General features: G+C 42.1%; 1 long non-coding RNA gene across 2 annotated transcripts in view; it reads right to left on the bottom strand.

The window, feature by feature from the left end:
- The window catches only part of LOC138627071 (uncharacterized), a 54334-nt gene extending 27122 nt beyond the window's left edge, over positions 1-27212 (bottom strand). The window contains exon 1 of one of the 2 annotated variants that reach the window (XR_011311353.1): positions 27138-27212. This is a non-coding gene — a long non-coding RNA (uncharacterized lncRNA). Of the gene's footprint in view, positions 1-2072; positions 2123-27137 lie in introns of those variants that run through there. The other variant, XR_011311352.1, reaches the window with a different exon arrangement.
- Positions 27213-27541: the final 329 nt, after the last annotated feature.

The raw sequence follows: 27541 nt of genomic DNA, 5'->3' as shown, positions 1-27541 counted from the left end.
CACACACACACACACACACACACACACACACACACACACACACACACACACACACACACACACACACACACACACACACACACACACACACACACACACACACACACACACACACACACACACACTCTCTTATTATTTAACCAACTGCTGACTGCAGCATCATATTTCGCAGATATGAGAATAGCATTTCTTACTCTTGGCAAGGAAGTGAGTACTTCACCAAAATGTTGAACTGTTCTATTGACACACTTGCTGTTTAATTATAGTTTATTGTCTCGGAGATTAATGAGAAAAACGCTGTTAGTGGACAAAACACTTGCTGATTAAATCCTCATGCAGCCGAAAGTACATCGGGCTAAAGGAGAACGAAAGGAAAGACGTGAATGCCAAGTCACTTTAATCTTCCCTCCTGTTAGTTTCACACCAACATGAAAAAAAAAAAAAATTGGTTTTCTTATTGAAAAAGGAAGTAAAAAAAAAACCCAACAACCATTGACGCACAACGGCAGGGTCTAACCTCGCTCGGCCCAGAATGAAGTCGTTAGATTATTTTTGGTATTTTATACAGGCAAGAAAACATTTGCTTGTCCGACAGACGGACAGATGGCTCTCCAGATGATTCATTTTTCTCTGCCAGACATGGCCGACGTTTACCAGCGGGAACTCAAACGTGTTTGCGTGAGCACAGACTCGCGCACACGCACACACCTGTCTCGATATATAATGAGCCCCTGGAAGGATAGTGCAATAAAAGCCATAAAGAGAAACAAACTCTCTCTCAGTTTCTTTGAAACAGTTGATTATAAGTCATTTTTAAATAAGTATATGTCCTGATAAATAAATGATGAGATTGCGACAGTAACACAACAAATGTGTGTGCTGAGAAAGCCGATTTTCTCCCTCCCAAGTAAACTGTGTTCCTGTCAAGATAATGGCAACAGCTCAAGAAAGTGACGTGACGAAAAAACAAATGTGCCAAGAGCGCGATTGAGCTCTTGTAGCTTTGTCACGGCCTGCCGGAGGATATGAGGTTTAAAAATTCCTCTTAAAAACACATATTTATGGATACAGAGTGAGAGAATCAGCAGAAAAAGGCTGTTGCTGAATTTGTAGAAATGATATCATTGGTGAATTTTTCAGCCCGCTCTGCTCTCATCCTCTTAGTTTGTGCCTTTATGCTCATCCGTAATGACTCCTAATTGTTTTTTGAGGGTGTGAAAATTAATTTTCTGTGTATCCGTTTCTTGATGTAAACAGTTATGACTTTGAGTATAATGCTATCAAATCGTTGAGTGGCCACTTCTACGATGTAAATGGAAACAGGAGAACGACAGCGTCTCTATAGGAGAGAGCTGAGAGCAGTCAGAGTGGATTTACGTATATTCGTGTTAATCTTTGCCTCCGATGAGCTGACAGACTCTCATTCATGATAAGTAATTAAAAAAATGAATGGCTTTGAACGGTGTCGGCTTACATTTGTGGAGTGCTAATTGTTGCTGGTGTATTTTGTTTGCACTTTAAGAGATGCCACTGGGAGCTGAGGGAGATATAAACTGAGGCTCTTAAGTTGCAGTCAATTAAAAGTTAAAGTATATGTGTCATAATCACACCATGTACTCTAAAACAAAACAAAAAACAGATGTGGTCCAGGAATACGTTCCTCTATTTTCTGCACACCTTTCGGTCTGACGTAGGTGATGAACACATTTCTAAGGGGTGAAAGGGGTCTTGACATTTGGCAGGAAACTATGCATTTTCTATTGTATCTTGGGAGAGGCACCTGTGTGAATATCTTAGTTTCATTATTGGATACAAAATAAAAGCCTCTTTCCATTTTCTTCTGCGCTGATAGATGCGAGTCTGAAGGGAAGAAAAACCTGCACCAGTTCAATTTGCTTCAATCAGGTAGATGTGAAACCTCGAAATCAGTTTTAATCAGATCTATTTAGCAAACTGAGTGTTTGTCTCATATAACAAGCTCTCCCTGCTCTTTTCACTGTACAAGCCAAAGCCTGATTAAAGCAAACAAACCTATTCATTTATTGCCTCTTATAATTTGGCACGATACTTACTTCGGGAACAGGAGCAGAATGCAGCGTTTTGAGTCTTTGACAAGGTGCCTCCAGCAAGCAGAACCAGAGCCGGGCTTCAAATGATCCTGACGGGTCTGTATGGGGAAAGGCAAAACCACAGGTCACCTGCATTTAGTCCTGTCAAACAAACTTAGTACACTGTGCGCCAACACCTTCCCCTGGCGCTGACTATATCAGCCATCATTTGTTTATCGCCTTAGAAGTGGAAGCCGCTGGAGACTAATTAACATGATATACTGTCTTCAGTTTATTTATTTTTCTCACAGCATCCAAATATTGTTTCGCATCAGTCAGATCAGATTGTTTGGCTGTGTAGATTAAAGTGCGCGCACCTTTATTCAGCAGAGAACAGGAGGATTGACTACTCTTGAGCGGCGCTGAAAAATAATGAATCCCATGTTTCTTAGAGTTCAGTATGTATTACTTACTCCCTGCTTTATGCACATTCATGGCTGAAGCATTCATTAAAGTTTGACTGGTAAAAATGTGTGTGTGTGTGTGTGTGTGTGTGTGTGTGAGAGGCGCCTCTCTCACTTTGGTCGATAAAGAGACCACGATAACGACGAACAGACTCGAAGTATAGGATTAAATTTGTAGGGAAAAGTCATATATTGCCACATTCACACAACAACACTTAAAAAAAACATTCAGCAGACATCAGCAGCGAGCCAGATTGATCTATCTTCAACGTTTCTATATTATCTCCATTGTTTTTTTTGTTTTTTTAATCTCTTCTCATATTTTTCTGGGCTACAACTGTCTGTTTTATTGTTCGCTGGTCAATCATCTGTTAAACCCTTTGAACTGCACCAAAATGTATGAAAAGTGCTGTGTAATTCAGGCCCTATGTGCCCCACACACACACACACACACACACACACACACACACACACACACACACACACACACACACACACACACACACACACACACACACACACACACACACACCTCTCAGCCACAGTAGACCTGCAGCTTTTAGAGGATCAAAAGAGTTGGCCACCGAAGGCTGTGATCAAATTTTATTACATATAATTTGGCACACATCTTCAAGTGCAGGATAAATGTTGCTGCACTTTAGGGTACTCACATCAAATGTATGAAACTGTATAGGAGCATTGAAGTAGCTGAAATCACAATTCAAAATCATGCGTCTCTTTCACGCTTTGCCGTGATATCGGGTTGCTCCATCAGAATGACGTGTAGCCAGCCCATTCTGGTAGGTCCAGCTATGTAAGACTAAATGTAACTGGATAGGACTAAAGCCAATATTGGACTTTTTTTTTCATACAGTATCTTCAACAGGTAACCATTCCCAGGAAGCTCCACTGACCCTGCGTACAAAAATCAGAAAAACAAGGTTTGCTCACATTTTAATTTACGAAGAAATACATTTTAACAGGCATCAGCAGACAAGGAAAGAAAAATAGAAAGACTGGTCTGTCAATAAACTCAGGCTGCAGACGTTATCTGTTTGATTCCTCACGACACATATCTCCTCTGGTATTAAATACCGAGTCGGCGCACAAAACTAAAGTAAAGTTGTCAGAATATTGCATCTCGGTTGTCAGTATAGGAATCGGAGAGAGACGAGAGACCGAGAGAAAGACAGAGATAGAGAGACCCGGTGAGGGGGAGGGAAATAACAGCAATATTATCAAAAGCTTGTTATATTTTCACAGGTTCTGTCTCCTGTCACAAAGTTTTCAGTGTGTCACGATGAACACGGAGAGAGAGGAGGATGGGAAAAGAAGCAGAACAGCCTGTGATTCCCTTTGCAACGTATCCTGTGGAGATTCAGGTCATAAAAAACAAAAAAACATCTCGGCATGTGTGTCAGCTGATGACAGATGTATCAAGGAAATAAATACTTGCAGGCATATGTCTTGTTCTGTTTCACCGAGGTGTTTGAAATGGCATGTTATGGTTTATTCGCGAAAATGCATAGAATATTAAGTGGAAATGAGGGAAATACAATTAAAATGTTTGTTGAAAAGGCAGCGCAAATAAAAACAAACCTTTGTTCTGGGGTTTGGTGTTCCTCGAAAGTCTTAAACTTTAAGAAAGTTTATAATGCCTTCCATCCTTACTCATAGAAAGTGGAATCGCGGGTCAGTTTTCAAAAACTCGCCAGATGGTGAGTTTAAAAAAACACAACACACACATCTATCCATCCTTCCTTGGTGCATATGGTACATCTTTTGCATTTTAAAACACCGTGCTCATTTCACCGAACATCACTCGATTAATAAAGTGACTGATGTAAGCGTGTATGTGGGTCAGTGGGAGGCAGTGTCGGGTCTGATGTGATCTGGGTCTGTCTATTGGCCCTGCTGTGTTTTGTGTGCGTGTGTGCGTGTGTGTGTGTGTGTGTGTGTGTGTGTGTGTGTGTGTGTACCCAGGATAAACTCCAGGCCTTTCACATCTCCAGTTCCTGAACTGGAGCAGAGCAACTGGGAAGCATTACACACACTCGCACACTCACACACTCACACATTCACACACTCACACATTCACACATTCACACACTCACGCAGCCAAAGTTAGCCAGCGTCTGTGGGCCAGCCATCACTCAGAGACGCCCCAGGGATCTGACCCGAATACTGATAGGACATTTAACGCTATCACTTAGCAGCAGCAATCAAGCAGAAACAATGACAACAACAAAAAAAAAGACCTTGAAATCAATACCTTCGCCATTAAGGTTTTGTTTTTGGTGCGGTTTGTTCGTTCATCAGCAGGATTTCGAGGACACTAACTAGTCTGATTTTCATGAAAATTGGTGGAAGGGTGTAGGTTGGCTCAAGGAAGAACCAGTTAAATTTTGGTGCGGATCCGAATCACAGAGCGGATCCATGAATTTATTCCCACTTTCATCAACATTTCGCGATAGGACACTACTAAATGCCGTACATCTTAAAATCCAGTAGATGGCATTAAAGTTCAGTATTGACAAAACATAGGCCATTCTAGAAATACAAATGACCCCGTTATACAATCCACATTCACGGACACCAGTAATCCTCAGGAATACACATGTACATGCTCAAATTTATTAAAGCAAGCTGTCGACATGGAGGATAGTGGCTTAAAAGGGGAGAAACAAAACCGGTACAACATCTTAGATGTGAGGTTTCAGCTGAGCACAAGCGTAATATGACATCATTGGCACAGTTTGGAAATACATTTAGACATATTTAGTGGTCGCAGCTGCAGATTTCGTCTTTCCTCTCCGAATGCCCTTTAAGATTTGTTTTCACTCTGTTTCTAGGTTGCAAAATACGTCTGGACGGTTTTTAGTGAATGTCTTGTTTGCTTTAACTTCAAATCCTGGCATAGTGGCTGGCTTCGTGACCTATTGTGAAACACACCGTGTCTCATCTGGTCAGTGAAAGAACAAAATAATCTTTAAATAATCTTTTAAATAGGACCGGAGTGTGCTGAGTCACCCTTCTCACTGATGACGTCAGAAGGCCTTTTTCATTAAAGCTCCTCTGACTCAGACTGTTGTCAACTATGATATACAGTTCAGTTGTTACTTCTATGTGAACAGCTCACTGAAAGACCATGAAGTCCCCAGAAACACTCATGATGCATTCACGATCGGTTGGGGATTGTTGAATTTCAATGGGGATTTTAAGCTTTAGTCTATTAAACTGCAGACTTGTGTCTATATATTTAGCTATTTTACATAGTTCCTGTCATGAATGTTAATAGTTTAGTAGAACTTTGAAATAAATAAACGACTTCCTTAAAAAGGTTGGCTGTCACTGGTGAAGATCAATCATGGTCATGCATTAAAAAAAAAAAAAACCTTGACTGTTGGTTGGAAATTGGAAACAAACTCTCTTCCGGTCTAACTTCGATGTATCGTTGTCCTGGGTTGTCCATGCAGTAGCGAGAGCAAATATTTCTGAAAATGGTGCTACAGGCCCAGAGAAACGGAGAAAAAAAGAGCTGTGTTATTCCCTTTTTCTCAAAAGGTAGAAAAAAAACCCTTCAACAACGCAACGTTGCCTTCGAAAGTCACTCCGAATTCGCTTCCATTGGATAAAGTTTGTTTGGCAAGCAAACGAGTATTTCAGATATCGACTTCAGCTGGGTTGTTGAAACGTCAACTTTCCTGACTCTTACAGACAGCCGGTTACTCTAATCTCAGACGTCCATTTCTGACCGCATATAAAAGTAGCCGTACCTTTCAGCTCTGAAAAGTGAGGTCAATGTGAAAGTGCTGTAAAGTGCAATGGCACTGAGGGCTACTAGGGGTTGGTTTTAATAAGTTTCTGGCTCCAAAGACTCTAATTGAACTTCTTTTGTGAAAAAAAGCATTTTCCCTCAAGTCACTGTAGTGTCACTAGCTAGATTTACTCCTTCTGATCAGTGTTCTTGCGGTCCATTTGAAAATAATTCCATAATCCTCACGAGCTCGTCCAAATCCGGTCACTTCTGGCTCCAAAATACCAAGATGGCGACGGCTGAAATGCCAAACTCGAAGCTTCAGAAGGGCAGTGTCTCTTGCACTCGCCCATCCACATACAGCCTAAAGCTTTAATGTAATGTGACACATACTTGTGCTGTTCAGGTTTTTTGTTTGTTTTCTCCTGCTTATTGCAAAGTGTTATCGATGAAGTTATATTAGAAACTATTTCATTCAATTATTTTTCCCTTTTATTTTTTTTTGGGCTGATCCGGCTGAATCGCTCCTCTTTGTGCCTTTTGTCTGTATTCTCTCTTTTGTCAATGCAATCGTGGCTTTGCACTCTGCAGATAATTACTGCAGGAAAAACAGTCGAAACGGAGCTCTGAACCAACAAGTTTCTGAGCCTTTGTTTCCCTTTTTAGTGTTCAAAACACGCCTGGCTCACTCACAATCACATCCAAAGACACATTCACATGTTAATCACATGCACACACTCCCCGTCTGCTTTATCCCTGTCTGTCACTGCCTCCCATGACATCATTTTAAATGATGCCTGACAAGCAACTAGCAACCAAAGCCGCTAAACAGGCTACGATATAAATAAATCCCACACATCTGTGTCGATCAGTCACTTCCTGTCTACGAGAGACAGGCACTAATGGACAGAGTTAATGTAGCATGTTATCCTTGGTGTGTCTGTGTAGGAGTCAGCGATGCCCCGTCCTCCTCTCGCTGTCTGCTCGGCTCTTCCTGTCAGACTCTCGAGCCTGCAGACAATCTGGGACTGTCTTGGCCTGCCATTGACGGCCACTATCCGACACGGTCTGACCTTACAGCTAATAATACCAGAAAGGTCACGATGTTGACTGATACAACGGTGAGACAACCGGACGAGGCGGCACTGCAAACTGATATATACCAAGGAGATGTAACAACCGCACTAAAAATAAGCACTAATGGTGGTCGATCGATTAGTAAACGTCAAGATTTCCCAAAATAAAAAAAAATGTCCTTCCATGCAGGGAAATGTGTGTGTGTGTGTGTGTTTCTTTTCAGCTCATGGTGTACACACTTCCTGCTCAGCATCAAACAGCACAATTAGCGACTAGCTGATGAACATGGAGGAACATTGAGGAGCTAAATAGCTGGGTATTTCCCTCAGGAGTTTGCGCAGATCAAAATCAGAGCTCAACATTAGATTTTCAATCATCAGGTGGCCAGAAGCACTACGCAGTGTTGACTGCGCTGCTCCGCAACAGCTGGATCTGTTTAAAGGAAACTGTTTCGCTAACAATGTTGTCATATCAGCTTAAAAGCTCAGGACTTGTCAACATTGTGATCACAGCTTGTTTCCATTGTCCCCAAGTAGCCAAAGAAATAATTTAAAAACATTTAATTTGGCCGACTTGCTGGGTAGTCAATTAAAAGTCTGGCTGTTGAAGAAAAACAGGACTTTATTAGAGCTAAAAAAACAAACATATTTTGCTATGTGTAAACAAACGGCATGCACAAAATCTTTAATAGTGAAACTGGGTAAAACATTTAAAGAAAAGTCAAAGTTAACCTTCAATTTTGGAGACGAGCTGTTTGTATATATATATATATATAAAGTGTTACAGACAAACTGGGGGTTGATATCAGGCAAAACATTTGCAAAAAAAACCTGCAATATCTGTATTTTCATATATAATAAAATATCTGTCGAAGAAATAGCAGACAGAAGACAGCTGTGGACACTCTGGTGTGACATTATGGAAGAAATAAAGCACGGAAATGTTGAATTGGACATATTCTGGTTAAATATAGGTTTCTAAAAAGGGCACTTTTGCACATGAACATAAGTCATGGAAATACAGCCAGTTACATTTGGAAGTATAATTTTAGGTTTTTATAGTGGTCTCTAGCTCAGGATGTGATGTGATATTTAGGTCCACTATATCACAATATGGAGGGCAGTTCTAATGAATACTTTTTTTGTATCTTGCAGTAAGTCAGTATATCAATAATTTACAAGCAAAATTAATCATTATACTTGGCTATAACCACTCCATATATGTTGTTATAATCGGCACATAATCTGCATATTTTTTTTCATATTCTCCTTATTGGGAAAGTATCTGCAAATATTTCACTCAATTGTTGCAAATGCAAATAATAGCATACATTTTGTCATAAGGTTGTTGTTTTTTTAAATCCCTGCTTCTCCGGAAAATAAAAAAAAAAACATCAAAAATTGAAGCTAATACGAAACTATGACAGTCAGAGAAATGCAAGCAGCACAAAAACTCAGTATGAGGCCCGGGACTGGAAGTTAACATAGCTACGTGAATGTAATTTTGATTTTTGATTGATTTACTGCTGTCAAATCAAACAGCAGAGGTCCACGTAACGGTGGCCTCTACAGCACGATGCCAGGTATGGGATCAAAACGCATCCAATTAAATCAGCCACACGTGTCTCTGACATGACGATCATATCTTATGCGGGTTTCATGCCCGAATTCGAGATGCTGTGGGAGATTTGCGAGATTATAATCCAATCATCCGGAGTGGGTATTAACACCAGGTGGAGTCACGGCACATTGTCCGTCTCAGAGGCCGCGGGACCTGCTGCACGAGGACGGCCTCGGGGATCGGCATCGTCATATGGTGGGAAAGTGTCCACATTTAACCTCTCCGACAACTGGTATCTCGGCACCTTCTGCCTCTCCGAGCGTCCCACACTCCCACGGAGGGGGAAAAAAAAGCTGTCAGCGCGCTCTTGCCAGTGACGGCTTTGTAATATGTGAGGACTCTTAAAAGCAATCTCTCTCCTCTGTCTCTGCTGTCATGAGTGAACAAATAACGCGACTGCTGTCAGAAGCGCGAGATAGTTTCCCTATCAGACGGCACTGACCAGACCCCTCCTGCTCCGTCCTGCAACCGAGATGATAAGGCCGTTTCATTAATCACACACACAAACAGCTGCGGGCACTGATCATTTCACACGGCTGTCACTTCAACACCGAGTCTGCAAAGTGAAGACGGTTTGTTTACAGCCCGGTTCGGATCGCAATTTTACTTTAAACAATCACCATGACAAAATATTAGGTTTTTAAATTGCTAAAAGCCAATTTTCGTCTGAACGGCAGTTATCTCACAATAGCTTGTTTGTGTGTATTTTTGTCATGTTTATTGGAATTTTTTTTTCACTAAAGAAGCTTTGTTTCTCCCACAATGCATTTGTGTTGCTCAACACATTAAAGAGGATGCTGACAAAGGATTTCTAATTTGTCGTATTTAAAAATCCAAAAACAAGATGTGTGAAAAAGTATAATTATCATGGAGGAGACACTTTAGGCTCTTTGCAGAAACACAGGATACCGTTGGAGTGGAGAGGCACAAATAAATTCAAAGCTTTTTCTCTGCTATCTGTCACACTAACAAGTCCCTACTCAATCATGAGATTTCAGTGCCATTAATAGAAAACCCAATTCACATGAGCTCTAATAGACCTTTCAGGTGATTCTTCATTATAAGGAAACAATGACGAGGCCACTTTCAGTGCATTAGTCTGAATCGAAGCCCATTTGACTTTGCTTTGTGTAATATTTAACATATTTTAAACGAGAGGAAGTATTTTTCTCAGCTTTTCTCTTTCCGTTTTTTTGAACGACATCCAAATTGACCACAAAGTCCTGTTATGAAGCGCAGCGCTGCACCAAACTCACATTATTCCCAAAGAAAACTATCTCAGAGGACGCCGGGGCCTCTAGCGAGCCACGTTCCCACTTTCCAATTCACAGCTCGCACTGAAGTGAAGAAAAGTAAGTGGAAAGACAAGCGCGCGCATCTCCGCGGAGAGCCGGCGTGTGCGTATGGAGGCGTGTGCCGCGTGCGAGTGTGTGTACGTGCCACCTGTGTGAGCGGTTTTCCACTCGTCTCCGTGTTCGAGGACATGTCGGATCGGTGTTATTGGTGCACTTAACGTTCCTCCCGGACAGCGGCCCCTGCGTAAGCACTCAGCAAGGTGTCAGGACGTCACACGTTTGGTGAAGTAGCAAACAAAGTGTGAAGGAGGCGACAGTGAGGCAGATGAGCTAACCCGGTGTGCCGCCACAGCGACGAGAGCTGCAGGACAGAGGAGTACGTCGCTGCTGTGCCACATCCGGCCGCATGAAAACACACTTTAATTAGAAGTAGAAGGTCAGCTTTGCAAATTTTAGCCTGTCAGCTTCGCCCCCGGTGACCGCTGGCCGCGATATTACGAGCGTGCCAACTTGCCCAGAGGCGTCCTCTCGAGCCCAAAGTTCCCGCAGGCTCAATGGGTCTGAAAGGGTTTCCTCAGAGGTATGGCATAGTTGAAATTCAAAACCCATCCTCTGACCGTCAGAGCTTGATACAGAGCAGCTGAGGTCGTGACGGGGCTGAGCTGAAAAGCATATTAAGTGTGGCAGCGGTCTTTAAATGCCACTCTAATACTGCAAACTAGGGGAATAAAACAACGCTATTATGTGTCACAGAAATATTACAAAATATATATATGTGGCTTTATCCAGGAAAAGGGCGGAGCTAAAATAGCCTGGGTTCCTTTCACTTTCAGGGTCTGAAAACCGTTTTCTAATGAAGGTTCGCTCAGTCAGTCTGAAGGGCGGAGCAATCAGAAACCAGTGGGAGTGGCTGAAGCGTGATAACGTTAAAGTCAAGCGTTTGTTTTGAAATGTAGCTTCAACGATGGTAACGACAGACCTGATGGATGAAGCAACACGAATAGTCGCCGTCTCTCTGTTGAGAGGGTTTAATCTGAGTTTAACACACTTGTGACATCACAGCCAGACTGTAGTACGGAAACAGAATTCATTTTTTAACTATAATGGAAGATATCATCTCAGCATTTAAACTTTTTGATGGGAAATTATTTCGCTGGATTTTTCAATGAGGAAATGGAAGTAGGTAGTTTAAAGACAGGAAAACAAACTGCAAATTGTCTCTTGTTAATCATATTGAAATATTTGCTCAAGGAGCTTTAAATGTAATCTTGATTAAAATGTGATTTATTGTTTTGTATTTGAACTTGACCTAATAATTGGTCCATTAACAGGTGAAATACATGTAGGTTTTAACAGTGTAAAAAAAAACATGTAACATGTCTGGACTATTTGATTTTTTTTTTTAAATGGTAGTTATATTTCATAAAAAGAAATTCAGATAAATTTGTTGGAAATAGAAACCTCTCTCGGCCACTTTAGTCCTCCTCTGGGACGGTTCCTAAATCTTTGCGTATGTGCAGAGTGCATTATCTGTTCGTATCCAATTAATGCGCTCTGACCTCTGGCAGACGCTAGATTAGCATACAGACCACCAAACACTGGAGAAATCCATTTAAAAAATGAGATGTGGTTTTCCACCCACAAGTCTCACTCGCTCTGCTTCCATGTTTCATCCCCGCAAACAGCGTGGCGGTCAAGCCACCTTCCACAGGGAGAGATAAAGAGACGCGGGGAACTTTATTGCTTCCTGGCTGGCCCTAACATGGCCGCTACGCCGTGCCAGCCGAGCGCGAGGCAGGAGCTGCAGGAGAGGATGTGGGGCACAAAATCAATTTCCTTTGTTGCCTCACCAGGACGGGCTGCTCCCCTGGACCAAATAGAATTTAATCCTGCCTTGACTCTTCAATTAAGGAAAAAGTATATTACTCTCTGTGACTTCTCTCTATCCTTTTTCAAAAGGAGATTAGCAATGGAAATGACTTCTTGACAATAATAGAAATATTATTGTAAAAGGGATAGGAGACGAGTGAAGGCCTTTCTTCTGCTGCCCGTGGGTGAGCTTCCTGTCACAGATAGACTGTGAAAGTTAAAAAGATGTTTCAAATGAATTTTGTACGTGTGCGGTTGGAGACTTTAATCTCATTAAACAGTGATAGTAGGTTGTCTTTTGCCAGCCAGGTGGATTTTAAACAATCAGTCTGCAACAGAAAAAAAAAACCAAAAAAAACAATCACATAATTAAATAGCCACAGGCAACGGATGTAAAATAACGATCTGGTACTTTAATAAATAAAATTGGGGAGACGTGAGACCAATTTATTCTTTGTAAGCTGTCTCCTTCTGAGATACAAAACACATATTTTCAAAGGGGAACTAAGTGCATGCCCTTAGCCCGGGGGGAATGACAGGAGAGAGGAGGAGTAGAGCTGAGAGACGGGAGGGCTGGGGAGGAAGGTGTAAATGAAAACTTGTCAGCCCCCACCCACCCTCACCCCCTCCTCCATCCTCCCCCCTCTGAATTATCCTGAAGCTATAGATGACTTCGCTCAACCCCTGACCCCTCGACAGAGACTCAAACGTGGGGCTGAGCTCTGCGGGATGATGAGTGGAGGACGATGACAGCTCTCAGATGCCTTTTGCTGTCACACAACTCCTTGACTTATGGAGAAGGAGGAGGAAACGCAGAGAAATGAGCGGGCACAAGAGGGGTTGACAACCTGTGAAATATATATCCTGAAGAAATAGGGGGGACTATTTTAAGCGATAAAAAAAAAAAAGGCTCTGCTGGTTTCTTATTCATAGGATCACAGAGCAGCTTTATATCTACTTCATATGAAGTGGCGTGTGTTGTGCAAGCTGTACAAAACATCACACGACTATATACTTTGTACCAAATGCTGAGGTGCCATTAAACCACCGCAGAACGAGAGGATGCAACAGAGTGCCGGTGAAATGTGAAGCCATGTGTTTTAACAAGCGTGTTTGTTCCATGTAATAATTTGGGGAACGTTACAGCCTCCTTGACAAATTTGATGTTTCCATTTGCTGCCATTTACAGTACAATCACGGTTTTTAATCATCTCCTCTGTGGATACGTAGCTTGAGAAACATTAACGTTTAAAAAGCAGGTATCAGACCAGTTTTATAAAACAACACAGAATTACAAGCTGACAGAGGTGGGAGAAAATATATGACTTTCTTCCACGGCAGTCTGATAATCACAGACGGACATACAGCTCTAATCAAATCCGTTCTCCCACACAGCACTCAGATCAGCTAAAGTCATCAACTGCCATGGCGACACGTTTACAATATGGTGGTATATGTGCATTATTTTGTGTTTCAAACAATAAGATCATAACAGAAATAGTTTGTCTTAATGTAATATTTCTCCAACCATTATTAATCAAATTAGTATAAAATAAAATATCAATAGAATATATATTATTCATTACATAAGTGGTATTTAGATTGTAATTTGTCAATTTCTTGAATTTAAACATCCATTTCAACATTTAACTGTCGCCAGTACAAAGTCTACAGCAATGCAATACTAACCTTCATTATGTTTCACATTTTCTTAAATATTATGAAAAGAAACAACAATTACTTTTCTTCATGTGTATTAAAAAGACTATTAAAAAGAGAAGGCAATTTCCATAAAGTTTGTTTTCATCAAACTACACACAAAAATAACTGCATACGCAGAGTTGTAACGCTTAAACAATGCATGCTGGGAAGTGTCCTCGTACGCGAGTTTTGTCTGTTTGAAAACTTACGTTAATGAACTCTCAGCACTTCATTCATTCAACTCGTAATTGGAACAATTGACGTCTATAAATTCTCAAGTGGTCTGTAAAATTAAAGTTACAGTAGAAAGTCAAATTAACTTGAATTTTATGGTAATGTACAAGTTTGTAATTCCATGTTCTATATTGTATTCTTCACGGTCAGCAGTTTCTAACAAGCTCAGCACTTCACGCTCGTTGTGCAGCTGTCGGAAATTATTTTGTGTATATTTTCCCCGTTCGCAGATGTGTGGACCTCTGAGGCACAGTGTGAATGAGTAATCCTCTCCTTGACCTTACACACCTCCCACTGTTTGAACAGCCCCACCTCGCAGCCTCTGGTAAATGTTGGCATTAGCATTTTGGCATTTCCAATGTTTGTGCTTTTTTTTTTTTTGCATGTGCGATTCGTGTCGCGCTTCAGCTCGAGCGGTTGCAGCCGAGCTCCGTGTTACTGTAGCACCCGGGAGACGTTTCTCCAACAATTTCATCCTCCTCACGCCCAAAAAAAAACAACTCGAACTGTCATGAATTCAGAAGAGCCGTGTCCCAAACGAACAGGAGGCCAGATATCTTAGACGTCAAGAACATCCTCAGTGGATATTCTCAACATGCTGCCTGCCCTTTTCAGCGGGTCAAAAGCTCACTTTTCACTGATCTCATTACAGTCAGTGGCATTTCATTAACCAGGATCTATCATAAAGCACCATTATCCCTCCATCTGATAGAGTCTGCTCTTCACAGCCTCCCAGGCCTGCTATAAATGATAGCTAATCTAATCCTGGAGCTCTCGGAGTCTCGGGTGAGGAGAGGGGAAGAGAGAGAGAGAAAAAAAAAAAAGAAGATGGAGAAGGAGTTGGAGACAAAGAAGAAACTTTTAAGGTTTAAAAAAAAAAAAAAAAAAAAAAACTACAATCATGACAAAGAAAAAGTGGATGTTTGTCATCCTTACGCTCGGCTATTTGTAATTGTTGTATCGTGGGAGCACGCGGGAATCGAACTTTCAATAAATCTGCGTGCTCCTACAATTCAATATCTATGCAATAGCTACAGTTTCAACTGGTCGATTCTACACAGTCAATCTAATTTCTGCCTTTATTATGCTGCGCTTTCGTCAGCATGATGAATGTGAGACCGACTGGTTCATTTCCAGCTTCAAAGGCTCTTTCATCCTAAACCGAGAGGTTTTCGATACGTTGGGCTGAAGCGACGTCCCCGGCGGCGCTCTTCCCGACGGCCGCGTAGGCGCGTTTTGACCTTTTCACCCCGCGGATGTGTGTGGAGTCACGTGAAGAAGTCAAGCTACCAGCGGTAATTAACTCAATTACAGCGATCCGTGCCTCCGCATTATATTATTGGCTTTAATTAACGGCGGAAAAAGTGACCCGGTACCTCCTAATTTATGGGCCCTTGAAATAATAGCGGCTCGATGTATTGATATCGCAGCTGTATGCTTTCGGCGCGCGCGGCGTCACTGCATGCTTTCTGCTTGTGATTCACAGCTGAAGAAGCTTAAATAAAGTCATACATGGGTTCATCTGCTTCCCGCGAAGACTTCGTTTTCGGGGCGTTTTGTGTGAAATCTTGGGTTGTCGTCGACAATGTCACAGACGGGCTGAAGTGGCTCTCAGCTGCCGGCTGTCAGCCGACTGACAGCCAATCTACGAAAGCTTTTGAAGCGTAAAAGCAGCAGAGATCCATTATGTCGAATCACGTCTGAATGTTTCTGTTGATATGGACACTGCTTCGGTGATACCAATTAACTATCGACTGAATAGGAGGAGAAAAAGCCTCGAAGACACAACAATCAATAGTGGAGTTACATGGAGGTCCTTAAACTACACAACATTCAGCTGCAGTCATTGGAAATTATGAAGTATCATTATTACAATAGATATTATTGTCTTTTCAATTAAAGCTGGATATATTGCCATAATATAGATATGGATATTATGGAGTATTAGTGGCACAAAAAGAAGAGGAACCTTATTTTTATTCCACACGTTGAGAAAGAGAAGTCGACATGTCGGGAATAAACTTGACATATTGAGAACTTTTGAGAATAATTTTTCATTTATGTGCATTTTCATTATTGTTTTCTATTGTTACCATTTTGGTTTCGCATGTTAGCATTAGCAGAGCTAGAGCTAATGGGAATGTCAGTCCTGACAACAAAAAAAAAATCACTTAACACCTCCAAAATGTTGTGTTACTAAAATGGGTTCAAACTCTTTGGTATTTCTTCCAGCTAAGAGATTTTGATCCTACACACTTGATATATTGTGCGGGAACTTTTGTCTACACTGAACAAAATTCAATTCTTACCCAATGATGGCACAAGAGGAAAGACCAAGAAAATTCTAGGCGCTAGATGGTTAAAACCCAAAATATTGGCCTTTAAAATCATGCTTAAAAAAACCCAACACTAATAAGACATGGGTGTGAGTGTTTATGTGTGTTTAAATGCAGTAAAAAGTACACAAAAATGTTCTTTGTGCATCTCTCTGCTTAATAGAATAGATAATGAGCACTTAATAGGATTTTACAGGCAGTACGTGGAAACCCATAATTCCCATAACCCCAGCGCCCAATAAGACTAAATACAGTTAACCATCAGCATGGCAGTTGTTTCACGATCTCCTTCCACCCACTCGCCGACCACCAGAACCATTTCAGGGTTAATAAGAGACCTGGATATTAATCCCTCAGCGATATTAGCTTCATCTAGAGTATCAAGAAGAGAACACAATGTGATTAACAGAGCGGACCCGGCTCGCATGAATAAGGCCCGTTCGATATTTTTTTAATCTCCTTCGTTGCTAAAATGATATATTTTCATACGTTTTACCAGGTGACAGAAAGCACATGATACTTTATTGTGGATCATATTTATCTTATGATACCGATCCGGGTTGAGTTGGGAGGACATTTGTGGGAAGTCGGTGGAAGTGAGAGGGTGACTAAAATGTACCGGGCTCTCGATCCTCCGTTCCAGTCTGTTATTTATACTTGGGGAAAACTAACAGAGAGGGAGTTCAACGACATAACTTTGTTGAGTCGAGCTTTCTCCAGACAAAATGCTCATTAGTTTGTTTTACAAGACAGTTTGGAGTTTGTATTTAACTCTCGGTTTGTCACTTCCTGTTGGCTGATAATTAGAAACTGCAAACACTGAGACAAGGATAAGTTTTTGTTTTGTATTTTCTGTTTTCTAGCTCCACTTTGGGATTCGCACTAACAAGATGGAAGTGTTTTTGCCTCGTCGTAGTGTTGCTTTCCTTCCTTTATGTTTTTTTTTTTTTTTTAATTATTGGCAACAAATTATATTAAAAGATGAAAGAAAAAAGACAAATAAGCTCGAAAGCCTGATATGTCTTATTCCTCTGTGCCAAAGAGTGCTATCAAAAACCATTCAACACACTAATGAGCCATACTGGTGACATATTACTTCATTATAATGAACATATGCAACGTACATTATTTAGCTGCCTTAGAAATTCCCCCGAGTATTGGTCCGCCTCTGAAAATAGTCCCCGACAAAAGTGACGTTTGTGAAAAACTACAGTTCCCAGCTGGTATAGAAAACTGACCTTTTTAAGAAATATTAGATATATTTTACAGAGACACTGGACATGGATGCCACTGAGTCACACAATGTTAGATTTGTTTGACAAATGTTTCCTTTTTTTTTTCCCCCACACAAGTCCTGTGTCGTGGGTTTTGCATCACACTTGTTAATGACATAATTTGCTCTCCAATTTAATTGTTGGGATTTGGGGATGCAGCCAACACTGCAGCTATCTAAATAATTTGGTTTAGATAAAATGGCTGAAGCGTGAATTTGTTAACAACCTGTCTGATCATTTGAACTCTTGCGTGCTGCCTGTTGTAATATTGGGTCTAATGAAAACAAACATAACACTTCTCTAAAACAAGAAATAAAGCTGTGACAAAACTCGTGAGAGCAACCTGCTAGACAGCAGGCGACATGAGTTGCACCATTCTGGATCAAATCAGAGTTTTCTCTCTGAGTTGAGGTCACAATTATGTCTCAGTATTTTTTTTTTTTTTTTTTTTACTAAATAAATGTTTATCACACCCATCCAATTGATTCAGAAGGAAACAGAACATAAAATATAAGTCTGAAAAATGAGGCAGGTGCAGAAGCGCATGAAGCTGCAATACCACCGAGGGCCACAAGGGGGTGACTCCAAAAACTCGGCTCCGTAGACTCCTATTCAACTTGTCTCATGAAACTCGAAGCTGATACATTTTTTTCCATGAGTTATTGTGACGGTCCATCTAAAAAATAATGCCGTCATTTATTAGAAAAGAAGCTTCAAAAAGCTGTTTTTTTTTTTTGGGGGGGCGTGTCAGTCTGATTGACAAGTCTGTAGTGCAGTCAGGTTACAGCTATTGGTGGGCGGGACGTAGTATCATCAGGTTTCAGATCCACAGCTCACCTACCTCCCCTCCTCCCCCGGATAATCCAAATATGGTCTCTTCTGGCTCCAAACCGCTCCGAACAAGTAAGATGGTGACGACCGAAATCCGAACTCGAGGTTTCACGACAGCTGTTCACAAACCAACGGGCGATGTCACCGTCATTGCCGCTTGGTCACCAACAACAACTCTCGACATCCAGTCGGGAGGGCACATTGGCGAACACGGGCAAAAAGGTAAAAACGAGAGATTTACCTGATTCAAGATAACAGGTAGCAGCAACCAGCCTGAAAACAGAGCAGCTTTCAAGTAGCAAATTTCAGCAACAAAGCCGGTAAGTAATTAAAGTTTGAAAAATATTTGAAAAAGTGAGACCCAGAGTTTACTTTCAGGGGTTTTACACTTTAATTCCCTTTAATGATGCAACGTTCACGAATAAACACAGAGAGAATACGACAACCTGTTCGTGAGGATTGCATCACACTTTGGAGACTCCGGAGTCTGCGGCACAAGGAGACGTCTAATGCAGTGTGATGGTTAAAAGGGGGAGGAAGACGTAACTGCTCCTGTCAGGGTCTCAGCCGACAGTGTGCTTCAAAGGGCCACGCCGCCGCCGCCGCCGCCGCCTCGCACAATAAAACACAGAGAACAAAAACACCTCTCTGAGACTTCCCTCTGCGCGCCTACAGTCTGAATTCCTGCACTTATCTGAGACCGCGTTGAAGTCGGCTTTGTAGTTCCTCCCTGGCCGAACATCCAGCCAAACCCCTCGCCACGGCACTCTAAGTCGTCCCTGATTGGCAATTAGGGGGCTCCCGACGCTTTGCTCGCTTCCAGCAAGAGCAGAGCGACGACGACAGATGCGATTTCGGTGATTAGGTCTCATCCTTACAGACGCAGGCTGTTGTGCGTCTAACCTCATCACCGCCACATTAGCATCGGCAGCCGAGGAGAGCTCCGGCCAAAGGTGAGGCTAATGACGGAAAAGACTCTCCCCACCGGGAGCGTGATTAGTTGAGGGCCTGGGCGGCGTTGTTGCTTATCGGGGGACACGATGAATAAAACATAAACCGTCAGCCAATGGTAGCGAGAGATGGGAGATCCGGTCTTATAGAAAAATAAAAAAAAAAAAAAAAAAAACTGCAGGAGATGGAAATTGGAAGGGACGAATGTGAAGAAAACGAGCAGGAGATGCAGAGTCTCAAATAAAATGTGACAGCAAATACCGGTTTGCCGCGTAAATATGGTTTAAATCAGATGTCTTCACTGGAAGGCAACACACGGAGGACAGGTACGTTTATATTTTGATGTCAGATTGGTGATGTGATTATGTAAAACAGAGATTTATGAAATGAGATTTGTTGCTCAACATATATGGTTGTAATCTCGCCTGTTTCGGTGTTTGGGTCCCATTTAAAGGGTCAAAGACAAACTGGAGATGTCACGAGACTCTTTACATGACAGGGAAGTAGAAAGAGACATTCGCAACGCGGAAAATTGAATTCATTATTTGTTATATTAGATTATTTATCGGCCAGTTTTTTTTTGTGAATTTCTGAATAATTTTTACTCATTCGTCGTATAAATACGATTAAAATAAGAACTCGCTCACAAAGAGACGATATTTTTTTTTCAGGTCACAAACCAAAAGTTGCATTTGGCCAAATTGCTAAACTGGCAATATTAGATTGATAAGAAAAAGTAATTTGTCCCGTTGATACGAAAATCATACAAAAATCGAATATTGTCATAAATCAGTCGTGCTAATTGATTCGCAGCTTTTCCCCCGAGATATGAAATGAAAAGCATCCATGCTATAAAATAATAGAAAAATGTCTCACGTTTAACACAATTATATTATCCGACAGTCTATTATTGTCGTATCGCCCACCACTACGCGGACGCACATTCTGCCGCCGCAATAATCAAACGACGTCGACCGCGACACCCGATTTTATACACGACTTTCACCTCCAACGGCAACAAACTCTCTTCAGTGCCACGTTGGAGTCGAGCGGCCGTGACTCATGCAGGATGATGCACTGCGGGCGGCGTCATTTATCACCGGATGTGTTGGTGGGCAGAATGAAAGAGCCCCCGCCGATAAATGGAGGTGAGAGGAAAACGACACGATGAAGATAGGAGATACGCGGCGGGAAAGAAGCCACTCGGCGTCCTTGAACAGTCGGCCCGTATTCACCGCGACTCGACTCCTCCGTATTCATGGGAAAATGTTGAGCTGCGGGGCTTCTACAGGCGGCGTAAACTACTCCGTGAAATGCACAGTTGTGGTCTCTCGTGCTTTGACCTCATTTGGGCCGCGCACACACACACACACACACACACACACACACACACACACACACACACTGACAAGGCAAATATATAATCAAGTGCGTTCTGTTCTGCTGCAGCACCATATGGAGCCCGGCAATCCATCGACGACCTCCCCGAGGACGGAGCGGCACAATTCTCTGGGCAATGAGCCCGGAGTTCAATGTTTTCCAACCACTTCACCGAGTCTCACCCGTGTTATCAAGAAAAGCTTCAGTGAACTCTTTTTTTTTTTTTTATATCTCTGCTGAGCTCCATGCATTAACAGCTACAGCAGTTCAACCCCCACCCCTCCGACTATCACAGGATCCATCCTCGGTACTACAAACCTACATGCGTCATTGCGCGCACGCACACACACACAGGATATAAGCCCTGTAGAGACTCAGCTGAGTTACACAGCTATTAAATGTATGCAGGAAGGAGTTGGAGGGGGGGGGTTCACCACCAATTACCAGTGCCATATCTCCCTTTTTCTTAAATTTTTTTTTATTGTTTCCTTTTTCCATTCATCCATAGTTTATATGATGCAATACATACAGGCCCTGAATGCTTTCTGCAGGGTTGTTAAAACTGGAGACAAAGAAGACAAATGAAGGCTGTTTGAATATGTGGGAACATCGTCTGTACAAGCCGTTGCAGACAATCAAACATAAATATTAGAGAGTGGCAGCAGCTGATAGACAACAAAACAAAGCAGAGCCTCAAATCTGCACTATATTCTGTGACTTTAAAGTATGCAGCTATACAAGTGGTCACTGTCAACTGTTTTGGTACAAAAATACAACTATAATTACAGTTCATTTAACATTAAGAGGCCAAACATGAGTTGCCATAAGCACTTAAGAACAAAACCAATTAAATATAAATAATAAACCTGCTATTACTGTTTTATTTTAGCCACGTAGAAAAGTAGAAAAAAAAAGAAGAGTCAAACATTACAATATTCACTCTTTTCTAACTTTTTTAACTCCATTATTGTCACCATCAGTCACCAACTGCATCTGTCTGCGGACTCGTGCTGAGCTCACAGCGTACGGAGGATTTTTTTTTTCCAGCTTTTTCACTCAAATCTGTTGCCTTCCGGTGCCAAAAAAAAAGAAAAAAAAATTGCAATGAGATGAATAATGAAGTATAAAAATACAGTTTCAGGCCCGACAGCTGAACAATGAGCCGAACAAGCCGAAGGGAGCTGCAGATTCAAGTGATAATTCCCTTTAAGGAGAAGTATGTCTGATTTAGTGGCGTCTCGGGTTGAAGTCACAGATTTCGACCAACTGAAGTCTCCTCGCCTCAATTTCTTGTTCCAAGTGTTTTAAACACTTCAAAAGAGAGACGGTGTTTGGTTTGTGCCTTCTGGGCAACATGGTGGGCTGCGTGCGAGAGGATCCGCTCACTATAAAGGGCTCATTGTAACGAAACACAACAATTTTTCGTTTTCAGGGGACTGTATACATATTATACTCCATTTATGCCAGTAGATCACACTAAATCCTACAAACTGGACCCCTAAGGTTCATGACTACAGTCACATCGTTTTCATGTTTTTCCTCTTGTAGGCAAAGAAGTGCAGTCTGTGTCAAAGGATGACAACAGTTTATTACAACTTCTTCTACGGATCTGAGAACAGAAACATAGGCAATGGAACAGATTGTAAACAAACCACCTGATTAGATAAACACCTTTCTAAGACAACGCTCTGATGACGATTACTCCCGTTTTCCATCCAGATGAAATGGTTTAAATAATCTGGCTGAAACAGTACACTGGTCTCATGTTTCTTGCGCCACTGGATCTCAGCAGTTAAATTGGTGAGTACTACGTTGTCATGACTGATGGAAACGAAGGCTGCGATTATTAAAAAAAAAAAGGAAAAAAAAAGATCCAATTTATAATGAACCGGAATTATCCTTGGTTGATCACAACAACAACAACACTGAATCAGAGTGAATGATCGGCCTCTCGCAGACAGACGGGGGAGAGACGGGGGTTGGGGAGGGGAGGCGGGGTGAGAGATGCTGCAGCGCTACACTTACACACAGAGATGTGGTGAATGTGGAGCGCGAGATGAAAAATGATGCTGAGATCGAAATTGAAATGTAGGTGGGAGTGTGGGAGCACCAGCGGAGGAGAAGAGAGACCGTGAGACGCAGGGTGTAAATGAAAGACACGGATACAGACAGGAGGTGAGAATGATTCGGGGGCCAGACGGAGGGCACCGAGAGGCAATCAGGCCCCCTCCTGCACCCCCCCCCCCCCCCACCACCACCACCACCACCAATCACCCCCCTCCGAACGGACAGGCGGAAGTGTGAACAGGCACTGGACAGATGATTAGCAGATGTCAGCGATGACATGTTATCTGAATGAGCCAATTAAAAAGCCTGTCGGAGCGGCTGCAGGGAGGAGGAGGAGGAGGTGCAGGTGGAGGAGGAGGAGGACGTCTGTGGAATCACTCTGCTTCATTTGAAGCCACTGCTGCTGCTTGAAAGGATGTGCTGTGTGATTGCAACAATCAGCAAACACCATGTATAATTGAAATCCTGTTCGGATATTCTCACAATTTCTCAGAGCTATTTACTCCGCTGTCACTCACATGCGAGTACGATTCCAGACGGTTTTATTTTGGATCCTTTTAGCTGCAAAGCACCAGGATTCATAAAGCAATAACACAAATCTCTGAAAGACCAGAGATGAAAACATGTAACATGATCAGGTTCACAGAGGTCGGTGGCTGTAATTAATGTTAACTCTGTTCATTGTACATGCTGAATTTCCAATGAAGCTGTAACAGTGTTGTTGTATTTCAGAGTCTTTTTCATGGAGAAATTATCAGCTGATTGCAGCGAATTAAATACAGAAGAGCCTCAGATCAACTATTTATGCATCAAATCAATATTTTGAGCTTATTAAAGCTGGTGGTTCTGATTCAGGTCTTCAGATATTTGGATAAAAACATTTATAAAAAAAAAAACAACAACAACGTAAGAATGTTTTTTTTTTCTTTCACCATGTCAGAAAAATTAAAATCAACCAGTAATCAATATTTTATATCTTCTGCTGTTTAACTGATTTTCAGGTTGACATCTACAGTTACATTTTCTTTATTAATGTTAATGTTGAATAATTTAGCAACTACCCGTATAACTTGTAGTATTTCAAGGTTTCCAAAGTGTTATTCTAATTTTTATTTTTTTTAGGATAGTTATAAATAACTTCTCTTTGAAGTCTAATCAAATTTAGCTGTTATCATTTGTAAGTATTTATAACTTTAGCTATGAAAGAGAAATTTTATTAAATTTCAAAGGATTCAGATTTGATAAATGGTCTGAATTAACAACTTCATCATGTCATTCTGATACTGTGGTGTGTTTCTGAAAGGTGTCAGTTTATCTGATCAGACTGTTCATATGAGAAGAGATGTAATCAGCGATGCCCAAACTATGGTGCGTCTACCACCAGTGGTACGCAGGGCTCCACCTGGAGGTCCCCAAGAGACTTGCTAAAAGGCCGAACAATTAAACTCCTACTGGCCCAAAGCCAAAAACAATGTCACTTAATTTTTTTTTACAGTTATTACCGATACGTTTGTGATTATAATGATGTAAAAATATTTGAGAAATAAAGCTCCTCTGTGCTCGTAGGGTGACGTCCATCTGACACAGAAGACGTTAGCTTGACGCAGTCAGATTCAGACTCAGTCGTTGACTCCAGCCGGTGGAGTTTTGAAATGGCTTTGAGGCCAAAGAGGTCAGACGAACCTTTCAATGCTGAAGGGAAGTCGGCAGTTGAGTCGCAAAGTGGCGCCACTTCTCGGAAGAGATGCAAATTTATTCTTCCATTTTGAAACAGTAGACAAATGTTGTTTTGTTTTTTTTTTTTTGCCTTCCTGAGACTACCGGATGGTTAAATCAGTGAATTTTATTATATGGGGACACGGCGGGAAATGGTCTGAATCCTTTGGGAACCTCTGATGTAGATCATTACCTTTAACGTTCAACATTCATTTCAGGCGAATTAAAGCCATCGTTTATCTTAACTGTCCTCCTGAACTGCACTCAGCAGCCATAAAATTCATAGGCTTTACTTTATACTATAATAACAAGAAACCTATTGTCATAATCCGCCGCTTTCCACTCAGACTTTTTTTCTGGGTGGACTGCAAAAAAAACATTCAGCATACGCTCTGTGACGCACACAATAATGAGGGCTGTGGTGATGATGTGGGTGTACATCCCGCTGGGAGTATTAAGGGTGGGGGGGAAGCCAATAGGGGATCACGATGCGTAGGGGAGGGCGGGGGGCAACGCAAACACACACACACACACACACACACACACACACACACACACACACACACACACACACACACACACACACACACACACAAAGATGCCAACAAGTGAGCAGAATGCATAATGTTATCATAAACCCGAAAACAAGCTATTAGTTAATTCCACACGAGCTCCGATGTGATTTGATAACCCTTTATGGATTAAAAGCTGCTTCCTCGTGTACGGGACGCACAGTAATAATTATATCGGCGCTAAGGCGGCGAGGGCGGGGGAATATAAGGGAAAGGGGATGGAACATTACCCAGCAGTTATTTACATTTTGACTAGCGAGAGAGCCATTAACAACCTCCTGCAGACGCGCACGTAAATAAATGACACACACAAATGGAAATTCAAATGCGAGACGACGCCTTCATTTCCAAATAAATCCCATTCAGGTGAAGTCATTTTTCATTTAAGAAGCAAAAGGGAAGAAAGAAAAAAAAATATCAATTAGTGTTTTTCAAGAGGGATTGATTGCATATTTAAATCACTGTTACCTGGTGCTCGGCGGTGCATGGGCGTGCCTGCTTTTGTGCACAGTTCACTGGGTAACATGTGAATGGGGTTGACTAATTGAATTGCCGTGTTGTGCGCCGTAACAGATCTTAATCGGGCGAGAGTTTCAGCACAGGGACAGCAGGCCCACATATCTCCAAGTCTGACATCTGATTGCCGGAAGAACGACTACAAAGCGACGCGCTGGACTGCTGCGAAGACAATAAAACAAACTGATAAATTTGTTTTAAGAAAAGTCGCGTTGCTCTTTTAAAGCTCTCTTAGCTCTTATGATGTATTTCCCGGCGCATTTGCAATTTAAATGTTGCCAATCAGGGTTAGAGGGGTTATTCAGACCCTGCGTAATCAGGAAGAGGAGCTTTAAGAAAAACAAGAGTTAAGTGCTTGTCGGATAGTCAGGGCCTCTTCAGTGGAAGACACTCTGAATATGAATGCTGTTTAACGCAGAGCATGCTCACAGTCAAATCTCATGCTGAGGGCTAATGCTTGAGCGAGCATGTGTGCTTTAAAGTGTGTGTGCTCTTCCCACGTAGTTACAAGTGGCGGAAAACATATTCAGAGCTTGTGCTTGAGCAACCGCACAATACAAGGTTATATTACTGGGTCTTATTAGCAATTCGTGTTTTTCCAACTCCTAAGTTCCAGCAAGAATTCTCCGTTTTGTGATGCAGTACCTTTTTAAAAACTTTTTTTTTTTTTTTTAAACTCGCTCATGCCTTGCAGTTCTTTGGATCATGGTCTAAAATTATAGAAAAAAAGGTAAGCGCAAGACTAAATGCGGCGAACGCTGCAGCTCTCTGGATTCCTTCCAATTTTCTCAGGAAAGTGTGAGAATATCCGGCTGCACTAGATGGATTTTATTCAATCTCGGACTCCCTGCTGCTGATCCAGAGGAGGCACCGCAGCTGGAACACCATTACTCTGCTTTTATCACCAAACTCTTCACTCACTCGGGCCACAGCCTTCTCTGAAAAACAGCCCTCTCCTATCCATCCATCGCTGCTTAGATTTCAAATTGCCTGGCTTATCGGTCTTGGACTGGAGTGTCAATGGTGTCCGCGGTGCAGCTGCAGTGAGACAGAGCATCGCCAAATCCCCGACAATAACAAAACACCCGCCCGCTGCGTTCGCTACGGCGATGAGAGGATCGGGACCATTCAGCGCCGTGCACGAGTAGTCATGGTGCCGCGAAACCTGTATTATTATTATTTTTTTTTTTTTGTGCCGAGGCCCCTTTTTGAATGCAAAATTCAGAACACATCCTTTTGTCCTGATGAATCTCCATATGAAATGTGAGATGCGTTTGTTTGGGGAGGTGGTGTTCCTGGCGACCGGAGAGCTCCATATGTTCCGCATTTGTTTACCCAGTCATTACAGGCCACTCCACCCCGTGTGACTACACTGTTGTCTTAGCCGGAGCGGCAGCAGCAGCAGCAGCACACACGCACACACACTTACCTCTTCGTTTTCATCTCCATCGTCACGGGAACGGCAGCCACAGGGGTGAGCCGGTCCACAGGAAATTAGGAGTGTGACAAGATAAGACCCAGCGTTCATCTGATACTGTTCCCTGGCAACCGGTGGAACAGCGGAGAACGACAAAAGAAGCGAACAATTGTGTAAGAAGAGGTACGCGCTGATGTGAACGTAACGGGCGCCGTGGCCGCTTCAGCTCCGTCCCATTACACTCACTTATAGACTCTAAGCACCGAGCGTGTAACTCATACACAAGTAACATTATCCATCTATCTAGTTGCCCTTCGGCGTAGACCTGGTGGGCTCCATATTTCACCATCGTCCTTCAAAACACTGTCGGGAAGACGTGTGACTGAAGGCCCATCTCACACTGTGCTTCATGGGTT

The sequence above is a fragment of the Brachyistius frenatus genome, unplaced genomic scaffold, assembly GCF_029030835.1.
Source record: "Brachyistius frenatus isolate BFR_SWC_R1_liver_20210118 unplaced genomic scaffold, ASM2903083v1 Contig_80, whole genome shotgun sequence".
NCBI classification, from domain to species: Eukaryota; Metazoa; Chordata; class Actinopteri; family Embiotocidae; genus Brachyistius; species Brachyistius frenatus.
Note: the sequence above shows the minus strand (reverse complement) of the source record. Positions and strands in the feature narration are given on the sequence as shown.